The 17149-nt window shown below is 35.9% G+C and overlaps 1 protein-coding gene across 50 annotated transcripts in view; it reads left to right on the top strand.

Moving 5' to 3' along the window:
• Positions 1-375: 375 nt before the first annotated feature.
• Positions 376-17149, top strand: part of maptb (microtubule-associated protein tau b) — a 58429-nt gene continuing 41655 nt past the window's right edge. For 27 of the 50 annotated variants that reach the window (XM_073944333.1, XM_073944337.1, XM_073944319.1 and 24 more), the window contains exons 1-2: positions 376-624; positions 2746-2843. The gene's annotated coding sequence lies outside the window, so the exon portion shown is untranslated. Of the gene's footprint in view, positions 625-2745; positions 2844-4060; positions 4135-17149 lie in introns of those variants that run through there. The other 23 variants (XM_073944334.1, XM_073944338.1, XM_073944320.1 and 20 more) reach the window with 1 other exon arrangement.

Genomic DNA, 17149 nt, shown 5'->3' with positions numbered 1-17149 from the left:
GTCCCTTTACTGACAGAAAAATCTGTTACCTCCTTCCTGAGGGAGACCAGTCACAGTGACAGGTCTGAGACGCCACCTAGTGGCCAAACGTGTTTGTAACAGCCAGAGCTTTTCTCCTGTAAGAACCAATTTAACAGTATCATCATTTAGATCATTAAAGGCTGATGTGTAAAAAAATACATACGGGAAAGTTTCAAATTACAACATAAAAAAAAAAACAGCTGCAACATACATTAGCAGGCCATTAGCTTTCTCTCTCACAGACACAGCAGAACAAAATCTAAGAAAACTGCCTACTCATTCACAAGCGGGCAGGTTGCTGAGCAACTCCCACCCAAAGCCAACCTCAACCAAGCACACGATTGGCTTGCAGAAGATCATATCACACAGCAAGGACACTGAGAGCATCAGGAGCAGCATCTCTCTTCATCATTCAACATTCTACAAATCCTACTGCAGTGTTTTGCATGCGAGATATCACAAGATATCCACAATAAGGAGAAGAAAATACATTTAGGAAATTTGACTTTCTTTTGGGGGAAAATACCAGGTCGTGCTGCGGTGAAAGGACACAGGGACACTTTACTGTTCATGTGAAGGTGTGCAGGTGACAGACTTGGCTTGGTATGTAACTCTAGGGAATATGGATGAATTTGGTGAAGCTGATGGTGCAGTGTTTGTGCTTGAGTGTGTTATCCTATGAATGTTTGTTTAAGATTATGCTGAAGAAATATGCTGTGTGATTATAGAAAGCACGCTTTTTATAAACAAACGCTGTGGGTAAATATAAATTTTTTTTGCATTATGCTATCACTTACTGAAGAAATAATGTTAGAACTTTTTAGTCAACTATAAACTTAATTTAAATACAAATTTAATTTGAGATGGGTTTTTGTTTGTTTGTTTGTTTTATATAGCACATTTAATAGCAACAAATGTTTATTAAAGTGCTTAACAAATCAAAAAACACACAAAATCTATACTTGCATATGTAAACAAAATGAAATACAATCAAATGTAAGATAAGTTAAAGCGATATTAAAAAAAACAACAAGGGAAGACTTTGACCTGAAATACAAAGGCAAACCATTCCACAGACGAGGGGCTGCAACAAAACAAATCCTGTCTCCTTTTGTTTTTAATAGACACTCAGGAACACCCAGCTAAAACTATTGTGCCGATGGCATTTGATCTTAATAAAGTAAGATTGTTTAGCAAATATGCTTGTATGGCCATCTTATATCTTAAATCTAAACTGAGTTTAGGCACTCCTGATTTACAGTAGACGTTTCTAGTCTGTGTTGCATTGATATTTTAATTGAACCACACCAGAGTGTCTGAAAGCAGCCCAAAACTCATTTGGTTTGTTTTTTTGTGAGCACAAAGATTAAATGACAGCTAATTCATTAACTCTACAGACTGCAGCTCTGCACAAGACTTTTGGCCAGTGGAGAAATTAGAATGGTCGTGCCGAACAGAGTCTGGTTCTCTCAAGGTTTTTTTTCTTCACTCTCCTATTGGTAAAGTTTTTTTTCCCTCTCCGCTGTCATCACTGGCTTGCATGGTTCAGGATCTGAAAAGCTACTCATCGATGAATTTGCTCTTCAGTGTTTGGACTCTCAATAATGATTTAAACACACTTAACTGAGCTAAACTGAACTGAACTGAACTTAAACACTAAAAACTGAACTACCCTGATCCAGTTACTATGACCATTTATGTGAAGCTGCTTTGACCTTTTACAGTCATTGGCTTTGACACAAGCTACATTGTAAAAGCACTATACAAATAAAGCTGAATTGAATTGAATTAAGAGAAGTTTCACAAAATAATTTCGAGAGGAGCATGTGGTCTCTCATCTACAATTATTAGTAAGCCAATTAGATTAATCCAAACTCACTACAAGTAACCTGGCTAAAATTAGTCCCTTATCTTCGTTTTCCAAATAAACCCCCATCCACCCCATCTCCCCCTTTCTTCCTTTACCACGGGGAGCTCTTGAGAACTACTTGATCTCGTACTGCCCTTACATGCTCAATCGACCAGATGGGAACCCTGGGCTCAATTATCTTCGAGCTTAGGGTTTTCTCCCGGGACAGCATTCCAAATCTGACAAGTGTAAATGTGCACAGTATAATAACAGCAAAAACTTACAGCCTACATAAGGGATTTTTCCATATATTAAGGTTGCTGAGGTAGTCAATGAAGATGCTGTTCACATACACAGTATAGGCCCTTTTTATATAATTTTTTTTACATTATTTTTAAATAGTACAATTTTTTATAACCTTCGGTGCATCTTCCATTGGTATATATCCACAGTTTTACTACAAATACCATGGTTGGTGTTGCAAAACCATTTAGGATTAGGCTATAGTTGACCATGAAAACCCCAAACTAACTATTGGTAAATCATACCATAGTTTTATCAAAGTAATTGTAGTAAACTTGTGGTTATACAAAGTGAAGTCGGTGCAACCAAGATGTCTTCTAAATTTTACTGTGAAAAAAAATGCTTGATTTTTGCAAGGAGTCATTTTAAATTCATAGAAACATTCTCAAAAGTTTAAAGGTTTGAAACACTTGCTTTTTTGTAGGTGGCTGCCATAAATGAAAACATACTGCTAATCTAATACTGACCGCAACGAAAACATTAGCTGTGTGTGAATAATATCAGTGAAATGTCAGTTCAGTAGCGCACATGTTCTGCTTCATCCTGACATCATTCTCGCTCTCGCTCTCTAGCGCCATCCTCCCTTCGCAGGACACTGAAGGAACTGTCAGGGTTTGCTCACTGGCTGACTGCTGCAGTTGGACAGACAATAACTCAGAGTGCTACAGAGGTAAGTCAAACCGGTTTACAATCTTAAAGATCAACATCTAACAGCGATTCGTCATTAATCATACAATAAGCTATGCCTTTAAGCATCGGCACAGTTTTTACACTTACAATCACTGTATAAGTCTTAGGATGTTAGTAAATCCGACTGTTGGGTGTGTGACTGAGACATAATGGGCCTGATTTTCTTTATAGATTAATGGGGGAAAAGAAAAAAAATGCATGTCATTTCACTGAGATAGCATCGATAAGAAAGTGCACCTGAATCTGCTGGATTTCTTTATGCATTTGCATGAACCGGTACTTATCTCCAAGGATACACTATATTAACGATACACATTTAATTCAAATGAAATAATATTGCATTGCGTCTTTTTTTTCTTTGTTTTGTCCTTCTTTGCATGGCATGCATTAAATGCATGAATCTCGAAGAGGTGTGGGCGAGGAACGCATGCGATGCTTCACGTGCACGCGGTTTGCCGGTGTGGAAAAACCTAGAAGTGTGGAGCATAATGTGGCTCACGCCGGTGTGTTAAGTCAGTCTGTATGAAAGGTGTCATTTTTAAACAAAGGTAGCCTATATTGCAGGTATAACATATTAAAAATCTATATTTTTGTTTTGCTGTCTTTTGCTCTAAAGCCTAATCGGTCTAAAAGCGGTAAGCGGACGTGTCACTGGTCCTCCGGTGTAAAGGGATTTTCGTAGTTTGCTCTCCTCTGAAAATGGTGCTGATGTTGCATGTGAATGTTTGTCATGGTTACACAAATCGCCACTGAATCTGCAAGGTTGCTCTTTATATGTGCATTTAGCCTACTAAACTGAGTTTACAGCACGTCTTTTTGAGAGATTCCCCGTTTCTTTCCTCCCCGTGAGCGTGGTTTATCGAACATGACCTTTGTAACACCACATGGTGCTTTTGTCTGGGCGATTTCGCAAGTACAGTCTTAATGAAGGAGGACAAATATTTTTATAAATGTGCTAATACATACACTTAAAATAAGACTTCACATTTCCAAATGAAAAACAGAAACAACTAATTTAATGCGCTTTCTCATGCAGTATTTCATCTCTTCAGTTTATGTAGCACCATTAAACTACATAAAGGCTATTTCTCCCTTTTCACTATTTTAAATGAGAATGTATAGACTTAATTCTGCATTTTCGAGGCAGCGGACACACCTTGCTCCCCCGCCCTCCCCGTCTCTCTCTCTCTCTTCCTCACACACAGACACACAGCATCACGGCTGGCTGTTGCTCGGCCACGCGCTCATCATCCGCGCCCATTGTTCGCTTCGTAAGTACTGTCTCTCTTTTTGAAAATACCCTTTATGAACGTTGTGCTTTCGGAAATCCTTGACTGTAACGGCTGAGGCGTAACGGTCTAAATGAACGTCTGCATCTTTCTCACTTCCTCCCCCACGCCCATCTCTGCTGAACATGCCTGTCTTCAGCACTGTCGCCTTGGTATGGATAATGTGGGTTTTTATTGTAAAAACATTGATTGGTGATGAAGAAATTACATTTGCGGTTGGTTTTTAGGCTTGGTTTTATCGCGGGAAAAGATGTTGCTCTAGAAAAGTTTGTTTCATTGATATTTAAATGTCGGTTGGTAACGTTATTCTGAAATAACGTTATGTGTGGGTAAACCCGAATGGCTAACTGTTATTACTTTAGTAATTTATAGCCATTAGTGTTTTAAACTATATTAATGTAAAGTGTGTTATATTATCAAAGTATTTCCAACATTTTGTTTATGAATGCTACAGCATACTGCTGTATTAACTATAGAGAACTGATAATCTGTTACATACTGTAGCCTGCTTCGGTTTACAGCACAATGTGGTGTATTGTAGTATAATATACCTTATAGTTGTTGAAAACTACAACATTGGCTCATTTGTTTATATTAGTAGTTGTTATCATAACATCATAATATCATAACTATAGAATTATCAGACAGTCAGGTTAAATTAACAGATTAATTCAAAGTAGCCTACTTTAAGGTTGCTGCTAGAACGGATACAGTTGCAGCCGGAAATTAACGAGAACTAATAATATTATTTATTAAATTTCCAGACAAATTTCAGACAAATTGTTTTTTAGATTTTAGTTAAGGTACTAACTGTATTAATAACATGGTCACAGAGTACAAATGTCTTGTTGGTGTAGCCTCAGTGGGACAACAGAAAAAAAGTAGTATGATATCAGTACCTTGTAGTTAATAGTTAAAGGATGCTCCAATCAGGATTTTTGCAGCCGATATGTAATACCAATTTTCTTTCATGGTGATCGGCCGATACAGAATTCAGATTCTGATGCTTTTAAGCTTTATAATGCATTAAGCACATTTTTTCCTCAAAGTCTGAAAGGAATAAATTAAGTATGCTGCATATAATTCCTTAAACATGTTCCTTACAACCATGTAGGTATGAACATGTCATGGCCAGAAGCAGCTTTACAGAAAACAATTCAATTATTTTATTTCAGCTTAGGCTATGTATAATATACGTGAGCGCTTGTGCGTCTTCCTCTGCTTGTAAACTCAGAAACAAACACCTGCGATTGGTTCATGAGAGTAACAATCAAGTCATGAAATGTGTTTATCAGCCGATACCGTTCGTCAGCCAATCGATTGGAGCATCCCTAGTAATAGTAATAAAAGCAATAATGACTAATAATTTCATTTGCAACTACAATAAGTAACAAATAAATAATTAATAAAAAAAATTTGCATTTAATAAATGCTGCCTTCATGATCAGAATAATTTAATTTAAATTAATGATAATAATAATAATAATAATAATAATAATAATTCCTTACATTTATATAGCACTTTTCTGGACACTCAAAGCGCTTTACACATTGGGGGGAATCTCCTTATCCACTACCAGTGTGCAGCATACACCTGGATGAAGTGAAGGCACTCATATTGCCCCAGACCACACATCACACACCAGCTGATTGGTGGAAAGGAGACAGAGTAATGAAACCAATTACGACATGGGGTTGGTTAGGATGCCATGATGGACAGAGGCCAGTGGGCAAATTTAGCCAGGATGCCGGTGTTAAACCCCTACTCTTTTTTTTGAAGGAGATCCTGGGATTTTTAACGACCACAGAGAGTCGGGACCTCGGTTTAACGTCTCATCCGAAAGACGGATAATTAAATTATTAAATAAATTTAATAATTAAAAAAAATAAAACTCCAAAACTCCAAACTTGACTTTAAACTTGTGAAGTGAACACAGCTACAAAATCCAACGTTCTTTCAAATTCTAAGAGCACTTTTTTTTGTGAAACTTAAGTTAATTCTCAGGTCATAGATTTGTGATGCCACTAGCAATCTATCTGTAAATAAAAGAACAAGAAATAATTTAATAAAATATATATTTTAAGGCTTTTCAAACTGTGCTTAAAGGGACAGTTCACTCCAAAATAAAAATTCTGTCATCATTTACTTACTTGGCTTGTTCATATTTGAAGACATATTAAACAATGTTGGAAGTTGACTTTCATAGTATTTGCTTTCCTACTATGGATGTCAATGGCTACTGGTTTCCAACATTCATCAGTATATATTCTTTTGAGATAATAATAATAATAAAAAAGTTATTCTGGTCTGGAACAGGTCAAGTCTTTTCAGTGTTTCAGAGAATAATGTAAAAGAGTGACAGAAAGGACACAAGTTGGGATGAAGAAGAGGTCATTTCATTGTTTTCAATTCAGAAAAAAAACTTACTAATAAGGGATGTTAACTCAGGGTCTAAAAAGGCACAATATTAATATCAGCTTATGAATACTCAGAATTATTTGTTAACTTAGAATAAATTTGTTAACATTAGCATTCCCTTTATCCTGCATTGCTTTTATGTTTAAATTGCTACCTAAGAATACTACTTTTCTACTGATAGTGGATCCCCACCATTAGACAGAATCAGTGTTTTCTTTCCAGCCCAGAATAATTCGGTTTACCATGGCAATTAAGACCACCCATTGAACATTTGTTAAATCAGATTCAGTCTACAGACCATGCAGTGATGTGTGTGCTACTCCTGTCAGACAACCGCCTGCTACTCGCATCAGTTATCTGCTATTAATCACATAATTTCAGAATTGAGGAGGATGGGCTTGCTTGAGACAACATTTCTTTTTGAATGACCATGAGGAAGGATAGAAATGCCAAGATCATAATATGAGAAGTTCTTGTTGTTCTTAGCTATGTTTCCATCCAAAGATGCAAATTAGAGTAATACCCCGTTAACTAAAAAACAAAGAAAAAAAATGAAAAAAAATGTTGCTTTCTTATAAACTGAACCAAAATATCAAAAAGGCAAATGGATTTTGACGCAGCAGGGAAAGCCAATGTGGTATTTTTTTTCTTTAATGAGCAATTCTATTGTTATGGATGTTCCATTTTTAGAAAAACTCAAAACATACAGAGAAAGTACATGTTACATTATATTGAAACATCTGTTTGTATTTTCCAAAAGAACAAACCACAGAGTTATGGGATCAGAAATATATTAATCTGTAAAGTTTTTTTTATATTTTAAATGTGGAAAACAAACATGCGTTATGGATGTGACCAAAAAAGTCTGTGAGTTTATAGTAGACAACATACTTTGTAGAAGTTCTGTGAATTAAACTGCACAACCCAAAAGAAATAATGCTAATTAAAAAGATAAGAGTCGGCTCACTATAGAATAAACATGATTGATTAGATATAATTTGACATTTTTTGCATTTATGAGGAAAACGCTTTGTTATGGGTGTGACACCTCTGCGTTATAGATGTGACAGATGTGAATTTGCCACTGGTCTGATTTTGGTAAATTAAATATAATTGTTTAAATACAGAACCATTTTTGAGTATTTTTACAGGACTGTAAAATACAAGCCTACACAAAAAAAAAAACAGAAAGGGTTTCGCTATTATAGTGAAAATGTAATTTTTCCATGATGTGGTTGACATTTGCATGGAATTGCTCATATAATAAATTAGTAGCACCTCAGAAGACAAAAATGAAGTGCAATTAATGCAGGAGGTTTTTGGAGGAGTTTGAAACGGGTCTTTAGGAGCGCAGTCGTCAAGACAATTCTGGGAGGTAATAATAATAAACCACTTTGATGATGCACTGATGATCGCTAAGAGAATTTAGTATGACCAAAGCAACATTTCAGATATTTTACTATTTGGTTGGTCCAAGGGTTTGTGCATTAATGCCTTCTCATTGGTTAAACATTGGACAAAAGCTTATTCTACTCAGTGGTGTTCATAAGTTTTATTTTAATGTTACCATAAGCAGTTTTTTATTTGCAATATTACAAAATGTGCATTAAAAAAATCGGTGGATGAAAACAGCTAATGTGAAGAAAATTAATTGTGATTAATTAACCACAGCAAGAAGCAGCCATATTGTATCATCTTTCAGATCAGAGATGCATGCTTTATAATTATAATATAAGTCATTTAATCAATATTGCCAATGAATGAACTCATGAGATGAATTGAACATGAACTGCATTAGAGTGTGTAGCGATAGACTATGTTTCAGATTATACTTTGTTAGAGGGTCTCCACGGGGGGTGTGAGCATTAGGGTCCACTTTGATTTAATTAGAAGAGTCATTATCACCTAATCAGATCTCAAGAACTTCCGGGGTTATAACTTGGATCTGGAGTTACCAGAACCGCACATTGTTGTAAGACAAGCCAGATTCAACATGTTTGAGCCGGTTGAAGACCGTGAGACAGTGTCTCTCTCTGGTCTCGTTGGCCAGATTGCATGCAGTGTGCACTGCAGTCTTGAACTCCCTGATGCACCATGGCAACAGATGACTAACTTCCTGTGTGTAGTGTGCTGGAAATCACAAAAAAACGCACGGACACAAGCTCATGGAATTAATCTATCTTTTATTCTCAATGCTGAAGGCGGTTCAGTGTTTTATGCTGTCTGCGCCTCACAGCTATCTGCATCTGCACACATCGCTGGATGTATATCACCAGACTGACATTTTCACCATCAGGTTTGCGTATGTAAGATACTTGTTCGAGTAAATGCCAACCGTCCTTTTCAGGAGTCAGAATATTTTCATATGCTAAGTGGATCATGCTGTTATCAGCAGCAATGTCGTCTGGCAGCATGACTATTATTTCAGGTTGGTCAGTGTATGCATGCACACAAGCACACACTGACCGCTCTGGTGGTTTGTTAATTTATTGTCCATATTCAGTTTAGTGAGGTGTGATCTGCACTCTTGTGGAGAGTCTGGGCTGCGGGTCCAGAAACCACATGGCAGATGGGAAGGTTTGGACTCTGGGTTAAATCAAGGACATCTCTGCTGTTTGAGCAGGTGTGACATGGGAAAATAACCACAGCTCAGTTTATATATCAGTGAAGCTATCCTTGCAGTAATGCATATTATTTGCATTCTCTTGTGAATGTTACTGAACATTTTTACGAGATTAAATAGAATCTCCAAAACTTGTATCAGGCTTTGTGTAAGGCCTCGTGTACACTAATACGTTTTAGTTTTAAAACCGCGTTTTAGAATGAAAGTGATCTACGTCCACACTGACGTCTCACCTGGCGCTTTTGAGCAGCTCTTCGTCCACACTACACCCCTGAAAACGCACATCACGTGACCACAGTATGCGCACGTCTGAGCTCCAGGCAGTCAGCAGGGGGCTTTGAGCACACCTCCCCAGGTGAGAGCAGTGGAGGTCGGACAGTTTATCAAGGATCTTCCTTTAGATTTCACTACAGTTGTTAAAAGTGATGTTTGATTAATCTTGTCTCTATCTGATGGTATTTTGAATCTATTACTTGTTCTCAGGTAACATGTTTTGGCAGATCACAAAGATAAGTTAGGCTATATTAATTTATGTAACCACGTACACTGATTTTGCATATTGACTGATTGCTTGCTTTTAATTCCTATAAACTTCTTGTACGGTATACTTTTTTAATGGCCATTATTTATTATAAAAACTTATATTCAGCAAAAGAAAAGATATGTTTTGTATTTTAAAAAAAAAAAAAAAATGAAAGGAGGCAGTTATGTTATTCTAAAGTCCCTTTGAGGCAAGGCATTTCACTCAGCGGCCATCTTTGAAACACCTCTCGGGCAGTATGCTCGGGCAATCTGTCTGAATGAGTAAACATCAAATTATCCAAAATTGCTTGCCAAGCTTACGATTAAATTTCATATTAAGAATTACCAATAAAATTAAACAAAAACTGTGTCTTTAGTTTCATTTCTAAACATCCAAAATCTGCAGAAACTCTCGTCTGGTCCTCCCCCCGAAGTATTGTCAGTACATATCGATTGATGATTGGCTTTTGTACTAGAATGCGGGATTTATTCAGCATATTGACCCTAACACTTTTCCCCATTCAAAAAGATACAAGTGACATGACTTGTGTATTCTATAGTCTATGGTTATAGGCTTCGTTTTGTTATAAACATGCATACAGTGAAGATGATGATCATATAAAGATAGCTACACAATGCCTTAAAATTTTTATTATCTGTTAATATAAAAATGAAAATGGGCAGTTCCTTATGTTTTCATTTTATTGTTAAGATAGTGAAACAACATAGCCAGGGTGAATGACGTTATAAAGTAGCCTACACTGTTTTTACCCGACATGTCCTCGGGAGTTTGTTTTCTGTATCAAACTTGTGAAGTCCAAACTTAAGGAAGGGGTCCAAGATTGAAATTTGGGCACTTAATATTGAGTAAAAAGCCCCAATCAGACTTCAGATCCGTTTTCGCCCACCCACACTGACACAGAAAAGCAGCGTTTTCAAATGAAAACGGCCTCTTTAGCGTTTTCAAAAAGCTTTATTTTCAGGGCTCGAAAACTCAGGGTATTGTGGATGGATGCCATAACCATAGCAAAGCTAATGCATTTTAAAACTGAAAAGTGTTAGTGTAAACAGGCCTTAGTTCATCTCTTTATACTTCAAAATGAATGAATGAATGAATTAATTAAAAACAAATGAAGGCTCTTGTCAATTCAATTTGTCAGATCTTCTACTTTCTATGAAAATAAATGTTTGATTATCCTGCCCATTTTATAAAAAGTCAATTAGAAGTGTAGTTAACAAGCTCTAAAATGACCAAAACAAATCTATTTTTGTACTTTCAAATGTATAATTTGACTTTTAATTTATTGTACTAGTTATACATTCTTAATAATAAATGTAAAAGTCCAATTTATGAATTAATTTTGTGTAAAGAGTATTGGAGCATGATTTTACAAGAAAATACTATTTCAGTCTTCTAGATAGCTAGTTTAATTGATTGTATTACTCGCTGATTCTTGCAAAATTTGCTTTCTAGGGACAGTGTTGCCCAATCTGTGAACAAATCATTGTTTTAAACTGAGTGCATCAATTGATTGAACAGACTTGAACAGATCTAGTTTTACCCTAACTCAATGATCCAGTCCCACTGGATGTCAGTTGAGTGGAGAGAAGGTTAATAATAAATAACCACTTAAATTCATTCTCCTCCTCACACAAAGCAATCATTCAACAAAAGAAGACATTCTTAAATCCTTTTAGGGGTTTTCTTTTGACAGCTCTGATCCCCTATTCATGTTTACAAAAGTAGCATTGTGATTCATAGAGTAAACAAACTCATTATAGGTTTGAATTTACATTTAAGGACATTTAAAGTTGTCATTTTCAGGTAATCAATACCTTTAAACACATTAAGGTTTTTTTGGGATGAGCAATTGACATTGATAAGCTCTTAACTACTGGATTAGCGTTTAGGAGTTGATCTTGCGGGCTGGTGCAAGCATGCAGCAATGCTTTAGGGAATATTGAACATTTTTTCTGATTAAGCTGCACCTGCCACACATTTGGCACGTAAATGCATGCAGCCACCACCCTCACTGATCCTGCTGCCCAATTCTGGAGCTCTGCGGGAACCGACCGACAGAGAGAATGAAAAAGAGACGGGTTAAAGGGAGGAGACATGAGATGGGGAGATGGCTGCCACTACTGTAGTGATGCTGCAATCTGCGCCGCTAGCTGGGATGGACAAAACTAGGTCAGACACAGAGAGGTACGCCAGCAGAGTTGGCTACCCTTCAAAAACAGCACACAATTACTACTTGTCTACAAATTGATTTCACAATTATATGGCGCTAAAAATTACTTTCAGTACTATAAAGACAGTTCACCAAAAAATGACTATCATTTACTCAACCTCCACTTATTCCACAAAGAAAGAGCAATGTTAGGAAAAAAAACAGCCACTGACTTCAATCCTGTAGTATTTTTATGTTCTTTCTCATTACGAATATCCTTGGCTTCTAGTTGCCAACATTCTTCAGAATACCTCATTTAACTGAAGAAAGAAATACATAAAAGTTTAGAACCAACTAAGTGCAATTAAATGATTTTTGGGTGAGCCATTCCTTTAACTTAGGTGTTTGTTTTTGCTGCTGCATTGTTGCAGAGGCGTTCCAGAAGCAACTCCCGGACATTTCAATTACACCACACACAGGGCACTTATGTAATTGGTCTGTCTGAAAAAGTCTGAGAGAGACCCATAAATATAGTGAAGCGAACAGAAACGCTGAGCTGAAGAGGACAGTCTGGCTAATTTAACCCTCAGAGCTGTTAAAGTATGAAAGTCTCTCTGGGCTGTTAAAGGAGATGGATAATAAATAAGCTTGTGTTTTAGTTATAGGGAAGTAACCACCTGGTTATGTAGCTGCGTTCATAATGAAACAACAGTGCAAACATGCTGGGTTCCACACAATTCCTTTATGTTGTCCCGACACAAATCGATTATGTCGACTTAATCATTTTAACAAATTGAAGTGGACTGAACATAAAATTAATAAATTGTCCCAAAAAACCTTAAGAATTGTGTTGTTTCAACTCACTTTAAATAAGTAGTTTGAACAAACAGTAGTTGTTTGAGTGTGAGTGGTGGATTTTATGTTGCCATGTTCAAAGAACAGACACCAAAGTCTAGACAATCATAATCCATTTGACTTTGTTCTGTGTAACAGCTATTTTGATGTAGGCCAGACCAACCCCTCAAGATATTCTGACAAACAGAATATACAGACAGGGTCAATTCAAGTTATCATGAAATGCTACTCGCAAATTTGATTTCATGATTCAATTGAAAATAAATAAATAAATAAATAAATAAATAAATAAATAAATCAAAGATATACACCATCCAAAAATGCTAATTATGTAACGATTTGACTAAATATTATTAATTAAAGTGATAAATAAAGACAAATAGTTTTGGAATAACATAAGTGTGACTGATTTGAGTTTTAATTTTTTGAGTGGAGTTTCACTAATGTATCTGTTGCCAATGTGTTAACAGCTTGTAATGAAACTTAAAGGGTTAGTTCAACCTAAAATGAAAATTCTGGGATTGATTACTCACTGTTCCAATCCCCGGAGGCCTTCGTTTAACTTTAGAACACAAGTTTATAGATTTTAGAATAAATTCAAGAGCTCCCTCATCCTCCATTGACAGCAATGGTACAGAGACATTTAAAGTAGGTGATGTCGACCATTTTGGCATTGTACGATGCCTAATGTGAAACATGAAGATGGACGATGACATCTTCGTCATAGGCGGTGGTGAATTAATTATTTTTGAATAATTCATTAATTCACAACTAATTAATTATTTGTAGCCTATAAAAAAATACTAGGTAAAGTCAAATTCCAAGCCTCCTGTTGGCATTTCGATGCCAAACAACTTCTATGCAAACTATGCAAAAGATCATAGATCCCAGAAGTGTCCAACAGTTGTACACTTCAAAATCTTTAAGTGGCCAGTTCTGAGCACTTTGATTTGGACCAACACTTTAATATTGCAGCCATGTTTGTTTTTGCTTCAAAGTGACATTCGGAGGGCGATATGTCTCATTTGGAACACATTGGCTGTTTTCTCATTATGCGTTCTTCAAAATATCTTGATATCTTGCGTCCTTGTGTTCTCATGTAACATCATCATCATCAACCAAGTTCAATTCCAAAACTCAAGACCACAAGAAAGGAGGACACATAAAAGCTCTAGGATGTGTTCTTGATATTGAGGATCCTCCGATGACCACAGTACAATAAGCATCATTTTATATAGATTTATTATTAAAGTTCAGAGATATAACTCATTTATCTCAGGAGTTTCCCTAAATGAGACTGTGAAAGTAAACATTGACATGAAAATCTTAATAAAGGCATAAACACATTAAGGGTGTTTATTTGCTGACATTTGTATTAAAATCTGTTTGGTTTTTGTACATGGTATATTTATTGAAAAGGGGAAAAACAATAAGTTGTTGTATAAATGCTGTAGCGTTTATATAGTTTTCTGTAAAAAAAAATGTGTGAAGGTCATGTGACCATAAGGAAGAACGCAGCATCTCATTTCTCAGAGCATGCGTCTCCTGAGTTTGTTCTTCCAAAGTCTTCACAAGAACACGAGTACGTTCTCAGCATTCTTAGAATTGAGAAACAGCCACTGTCTAATGGCAACATGTCATAATGCCAGTATTAAATGCGAACGCCAACCTGATGGAGGAGAGAACACAAAGGCAAACGAAGCATTTTTAAGTGAACATTAGATTCAATTTATAGTGGCAAAAGTAAAATGTAAAAACAGGAAACGATACAAATAAATGCACAATTAAACAGTTATGGCCCTTCATAAATTAAATTTTAAACCACTTATATAGGGCAGGGATTGAGTTTAGTGCTTTAAGACCAATTCAAATACTGACAGATGCTGACAAACAGACAATAACACGTCATTTCTCAGTGACGCAACAACCATCAATTCAGAACGTTAAGTCTGCAAAAACAAGCTCAGACAACAGATGTAGTAACATGCTGATCCAAACACCCCAACATAATCTGTTTCCTTGTAAAGAAACAAAAGAGGGTAAATTTAATTTCACGTCGCCCTTAATGAAAGGTTGCGTTGAAGCATTGATAACACTTTAGACAATTACAAGACAGCTCATTGAGTTAACAACACAGACAGGTACTGTAGTTGAAGACCTCAACTGGATAGATTACAAATAATGAATTTTATAGCCACAAGAGGCTAACATAATTATCCAGAGTTCAAGACACACATGCCATGTGTACCCTTCTCATTTACTCTTTTATTAACACATTAACCTTTTGTTACGCAACAAATGAAGATTCTAAGTGCTGGACAAGCTTGTTCATGGATTGATCATCAGGCATTAAAATACATAAATGTAATGTGAAAAGAGAGTGTTTAATGTGTGGGAATTTTATCATATTGACTTGTTGGCTGTGGAAGAAACAAATGATTCATATCTGCACTTACCAGGTTTTATTCTGCTTGTTGTTTATAGCTCATATTGATTGTAGATGACCACTCCATTGATTTCTCCTCTTATCATATCAGCTGGCCTCTGTTAACCCTCTGTCGCCGTCCGCACTTTCTTCACAGATTTCTCTTGCCTAGCAAAACATTTGCCTCATTCCCTGGCTTTGCCAAAGGCTGTACATTTACTGACTGGACCTAATTACTGAAACACAAACAAGAGGTTACATGAGGTTAAGGATCACCATGTCATCAAATTATGGCATGCGCACACAGACACAGACAGACAGACAGACAGACAGACAGACACACACACACAGACAGACACCTCCTAGTATGTGCTGTTGAGGGTCTGACAGATGGTCATTTTTCCAACCGAATGAGCAAACGTCAGCTCAGTTTAGCAGAAAAATGGCCAATATTCACCACACCATGGGCATTGACAGGTTACATTGCATCACATTTAACACGCATAACTGCGTCATTACAAAACAGTACTGAAAACTCATTTGTTGGGTATTCAGTGATATTGGTCAAGTAAATCTAGGGTTTCTGCAGGTTTCACCAAGTTAAATTTAAGGCTTTAAGACATTTTTAAGACCATTATGAATAAGATTTTAGACTTATACAGGGCTAAATGCTAAGGTTTTTTTAGACTATCAGAGTTGGAAAAAATGTTAAACTTGACGTATCAAAAAATATTATTATAACTTAACTTAAGTGATTATAACTTAATAATACAATAATAATAATAATTCAATAATAAAAAATATGTCCGTTCAGTGTTTACAGTAGTAAATAAATTGAGAACTTTTAAGTTTTAAATGTTACTGTAAGGAAAGTATTTAAATACTATTTTTAATAAAAAGTTTAACTGAGATTGGGGTTGTTGGTGGTTGTATGGGTGTTAATGGCCAGATTGGGTAGCTATACATGAACAAAAAACATTTAAGACCTGTTAAAAAAAGATTTGACACCTACAACACAATATTCAGTAGATTTAAGACTTTAAAGGCCTAAAATGAATCTTTTGAGACTTTTTAAGACCCTGCAGACACTCTGAAATCAAACATTATTATTTCCCTTTGTATCAATCCCATACCGTTGTAAATTAGTGTCTAGATTAATAACAACAACAACAAAAAGGAAAATTAAAATGAAAAAATCCAATATATGGCTGATGGTTCTAGCAGAAAATGATCCCAATGCTTTTGTGAAGAACTTGTAGCAAAAATTCTACACAGTTCTACAAGTTCTCTCACAGATCTATTATTTTTTTCCATAGCAAATGTACAGCAATATAGTTTTTCTACCCATGTAATATTTCAATTATAAAAATGAGAGTAAAAGCAAAAGTTTTGCATATGAACACAAATGAGCTTCCCACCTACTGTAGCTCTTAACCAAGGGTCATTCCAAGCACTGTAATAACAGAAAGTGCATGTGTCAATGGGAGTGAAAAAGTAATGCATTTTGTTCTTACCTTTATTATTCGAAAAGACAATCAGGTAAGCAAGCTGATGATACAAAGTGCAACTTTTTGGGCAATGTTGCAAAGCAGTTTTACTTGGTTACTTTACTATTTACTTTACTATACTTTACTAAGAATGTAAAAGAATGTTGCTTCTGTAACCCCATGGACTATATTCACAGCCAGTGTTTTTCAGTCAATGATGAACTTTGTAAATTTATTCAATTTCATAAGGTTCCTTTTACAGTATTGATGTTGTAGTGTCATTCAAATATAATCGGTTAATTAGCATCCATTTGGTTGTTAAAGAGTAAAAAGAAACAAGAGATTGTTTAAATGTTAGCGTCATCATTAGAAACAGGCTAACGCGGAAACTCCATTGAAAATACAGGGGTAAAATTAATTTCCACATTTTAAAGACTTGGCACAGAAAAATATAATTTAATACAAACAGTGCTTCTTCTTTGGTCTGATACCCAC

Source organism: Danio rerio, chromosome 3, assembly GCF_049306965.1.
Source record: "Danio rerio strain Tuebingen ecotype United States chromosome 3, GRCz12tu, whole genome shotgun sequence".
In the NCBI taxonomy this organism is placed as follows: Eukaryota; Metazoa; Chordata; class Actinopteri; order Cypriniformes; family Danionidae; genus Danio; species Danio rerio.
Note: the sequence above shows the minus strand (reverse complement) of the source record. Positions and strands in the feature narration are given on the sequence as shown.